The sequence below is a fragment of the Strix uralensis genome, chromosome Z (genome assembly GCF_047716275.1).
Source record: "Strix uralensis isolate ZFMK-TIS-50842 chromosome Z, bStrUra1, whole genome shotgun sequence".
In the NCBI taxonomy this organism is placed as follows: Eukaryota; Metazoa; Chordata; class Aves; order Strigiformes; family Strigidae; genus Strix; species Strix uralensis.
Genome location: NC_134012.1, coordinates 48575513 through 48580303, shown reverse-complemented (window position 1 = coordinate 48580303; position 4791 = coordinate 48575513).

The window sequence follows — 4791 nt, the reverse complement described above, 5'->3', positions numbered from 1 at the left end:
CTCATGTGCCACAACTGATTAAAGTACACACATTAATGCAATCTATTCCTGAGCATACTTTTTTATTTCCTTTCCTTTTCCCTTTTATTTCCTTCTTTGCTGCTGTTTGACCTCCCATAAAGACATCATGCTACAGTACCTGCATGCCAGATGAAGGTAACTGAAACACAACAAAATCAAAATCCTGCCTTAAAGAGTTGTTTGGTGGGGGGCAGAAGGAGGGGGAAAGAAAGTTTACTTACTTCATCTAATTGACTTATATAACTGTGTAAATCAAGTGCGGTGATGTAAAATGCTGACTGCATAGTAGACAGATAAAACTGTCACTCAGGCAGTCAAGCAGAATCTCAGATTAGATCTTAAACCAGTTTGGAAAATGGACTTTGTCCATTTTCTTACTGAGTTTCTCATGGGCAAAATTTCCTGTTAATACTTTGAAAATAAAATGAGGGGAAGGGAGGGAAAGGGCAGGGAGGAAGAGAGAAAGAAGTGGGAGAGAATTTGTAACCACCTAAATGGTGCAGTAGCAGCAAACTGCGCTGCATTGCAGACAATTTGAGCCAGCTCAGGTAAGAACCTTTTGCTTTCTGAGTCCTGGGCTGGTTAAAGTTGAATATATTCAGTTACTCAAATTCCTTCTCTTCTGTGTCAGGTAGTTCAAGTGCAGACAACTTTAACCCACAATAATTTAGATCAATTATTTTCTATATGTCGCACATACAGAATTTTTTGATATTGCTACTAACAGCCTCTTTCATTATTTTATTTCAGATGAAGGAAAGGTGAATATTGAAATGGAAGGGCTAGATTGTCAGAAACTTAAAATTTCTCTAGTTGTTTTAACTGTTTTGATAGAGCTAGGGTGATTTATAGCAGCCCTAAATCTACTTCTTTTCGTATTATAATGTCCTGACAGATGTGTTCAGCAGTTCATATACCAAAGGTATAAAAGGTGAGCACTGAAGATTTTACTACCAAAACAATTAGACCTTGAAGTCAGAAGGGACGTGGTCAGAAGGTAGAAGCAAATGGAAAAGAGGAAGGGAAATATGAGTCTGTCTGCATGGATTACATCCTTAATCTTGAACCGTCTGCTCTGCTGGTTTCCTGATGTCTTTATTAGAACTTGCAACTTGTTGCATGAAAAGTATTGGCAATTGTGACGTTAAATGCTTCTTTCTAACACTGCAGTTACAATTTCTATTGAGATATACATTAAATAGTATAAACTCAAGTATATAAACTTAATAAGTTTTTTTAAAAAAATCAGACAATTAGAAAAAAGTATATTTTGTAGTAGCTCTTTCTGTAGCTCCCCTTTGCTCACTCAAACTGTGGTAGCTTTTTAGTTATTCAGTCTTATGCCCCTTTTGCATCGGAAAATTCACAGTGTCCAATCCCAGGCAGAACACAGAGTTTAAGTTTGGTATTCTACAACTCAGCTGAGAGCCTTACACCCACACAGAGAACCCGTCTCCCCAAAATTGTTGAACTATCTTGACTCTTCTGATGCCAGAAACTGAGGACTGCATCTACAATAGCCACAAATCAGCATGGCACAACTGAAGCCAGCTGACTTAAGTCAAGCCTCAGCTTTCTTGAGGTGTGGTCTGACATTGAATTAAAAGAGGATACAGGATGGCTAAACTTCTGAAAAATTTATATTTTGTTCCAAAGACAACACCTGCACATGGACATGTCATCTGTACTCAACCAGAGATGGGAAATGAGATTGAAAAAGCATCAAGAGTTTACATTCAGTGAAAGTTTGTAGTTAACTCCTTTAACTTCTTTTGGCTTATTTGTTTAATCTGATATTATTTCACAATTTTCAATACACAGCTGATGTTCCCAGTAAGACTGTTCAAGTATTTTGCAGCCACAGACTCTCAGTGATGCCTTCTTGAGGACATGCCTGAAAATTGTCCAGGAGCATTCACTTACTCAAGATCCTAAGAAGTGCCACTCAGGTAATTTTTTTTTCTGTGGTGGATTTGGTGACAGTTACTTATTCATGAGGAAAACCAAGTTGGAAGTTGCAGTATAGTTTCAAAGCCCAGCTGCTTCCACAGAAGGCTGGAGATCAAACACAGGCAGGTTGTCATGTGAATTTATCAAGGCTAAAGTAAAGAGGGATTTGTGTTATGTCTTTATAATTCCTCACTTCTGTTCCTCTGAAACTGAAATGAAAGGTGTGTGGAGGAGGAGGCTTCATCATATTGTACTTGCCAGGCTCCTTTCATCAGGGTCCCAGGACCCCACTTGAATCAAGGAAAATGAAGTTATATCAGAGAAGAGTTTCCATGCAGGGTGCCCATACTGCTTTACAAGAGCTAACATTACCAATCTCTGGTAGAGTTCCTCCTACACTCCAGGAAAGGGTAGGATGAGATACAGGAGGAAGAAAGAGTAAGTAGTACAGGAGTATGGACAGAACTGTAACAAAGCTGATGGCTGGTTCTTCACTTCTCAGGGCCAGTTAAGGCTGTTGGTAGTGAAGTGAAATTAGAGAATACTTTAAATGCACCCTGGGCAGCACTTTAATCTGGACACAGGATGTACATTTTATCTCTCATGCTTCTTGATCCCTAGGAAAGAAATTCTTTAGGTCACTTTTTAATCAATAGAGGACTTCTACTGTCATTTTTTCCCCACCCCATTGTTGTAGCGTAGGAGAAATTGTAGTAAACATCTGTAAAATTAGTTCCTAGAGAGCTAAGGAGACCACAGTGCATGACAAGTATCCTCCAACATCCCCTCCAATTCCTTTGCTTCACAATCAGCAGTGAATTTTACTCATGGAAGGTGAAGCCTAGGGGAGTGCCATGCACTCCTCTTCACTCTCACTCAGCAGGCAATTCCCTCCCTGCAGTCTCCAAAGCAGTCTCTGCCACAATCTGCTGATGAGCCCTTGCATGAGTCAGACTGAAGCTTATTTCATCTGCATGGGTGAGAACTCCTACATCACTGAAAGCAATTTGGTTATTTTCATTACAATTTATTGAGTTTCCAGTGGAGGGAGAAACAAAATTATATCATCTTTCTCATATAATGATCTCTGCTTAGAATAACCTGTTTACTGTAATCAAATGCCTGCTAACAGATGCTGGATAACAAAAAAAGGATGAAAGCAGGTCTTGTCAAATGAAAAGAGGGCAAAGTACCAAGTTTTGGAAGAAGAATTAATTCTCAGTGGCATACACTCTAAACAGGATGATATTCACAGAACTAGCAGATCAGTGTGATAATAGGAATGGTATACCTGGCTTGTTGAGAAGAGATGTTGGTCCTTTACTAGAACTGTATTTAGGAACCTGAAGATCAGGACTCAGCCATCACAAGGAGAAAAGATGCAGAAATGGTTTTGAACAACCAAGAGGGCATTCCAGTGATGAGTGTTCGCCAAGAAGAGATTGATATTTTTTTAACCATGGGAAGAGTAGAATCAGTGAGTAATGAAACAATAAATGAGGTAATCTGTGAAAAAAGTGGAGAAAGTATTGCAAAAGATGTTTACCTGTTAGACATTTCTATCAGCTCAGGGGAAAACAAACCCATGAGCCTCTAGGGAAGAGAGTTCTCCTTTTTCATATCAATGCATATCACAGAATCACAGAACAGCTGAGGTGGGAAGTCAGATTTAGATCTCCCACAGCTCTTTTACATGGTACTCAATAGATGTTCAGAAAACTGAAAACAATTACCCTGATAAGCAAAAGCGAAGACACTCACCTCCTCACTCTTGTCCTCATCCTCTTTCTTACACAGAAAGCCCATTTTCAAGATTTTCCAACAAAATCTTAGCACCAGGTTTTATTTTAATGGGACAGTTATAGAATTTATATTGCAGGTGGCTGACACAACAAATTTGCTCAGGAAACCATAAAAAAAATTAAAAAAAGAGAGTAACACAGAGATAGAGTTAGAGAAATTAGACCCTGATGATTTTGTTATAATGTTCACCACTGCAATGGCCTCGTTTCTGCATGTTCTATTGGATTTGATGACTACTAACCACAGGAGCTGTCCAGAGAACTCTCTGTGTATTCATTTCTTAAAAGCTGGTAATACAGACTTATATCAAAAGGCAAGGCAAGTCAAGGAATTTCCTTGGATTGTTTCTCAATTGTTTATGAAGTAATGGAACAACAAATGCTTTATTAAAGTGCTGGTTCAAAACTTATGTTTGGGGAGGTGGAGGAGGAACTACAAAAAGAGAAAGAACTTATTTCAAACGTTGTCCATGGAAATATTTACTTAGAGGGAGAAAAAAATTCCATTTCCTTCTTGTAAAAATTTTAATTACTGCTTTCTGTGCAGTATAAACTCCATTGGGATTTTTTTTTTTTTTTTCACAGACACATTTGGCTCCTCCATATAAGTCTTTGGTATGAGAACTGAGATCATCTGCATATATAACTACAAATCTAGATTTACATGTCATCATCAAGAAAGAATAAAAAAGTAATTTAGTTGACCTCTTGAACTAATGTAGTGACTAGCAACTACAGAAAACAACATTGAATTGCAACAGTGTATAAATAAATGAGAGAAGTGGATGAATCCAGTCAAACAGAATGAGGTTAATACAGATAAATTTGGAGTATTTTGCATGTAACAGAAAAGATACAGATAATCTTTGAGTCATTACAGAAAAGATTTGCTATAAAATCATAAAGAATCTTCAGCATTTTAACTACATTTCTAATGACTAACTAAGATAGACGATTAAGACTAGGATAATAAATCCTTCCTCTGGAGTCCTTAAATGTCTTCCTAAAAGACTTACCC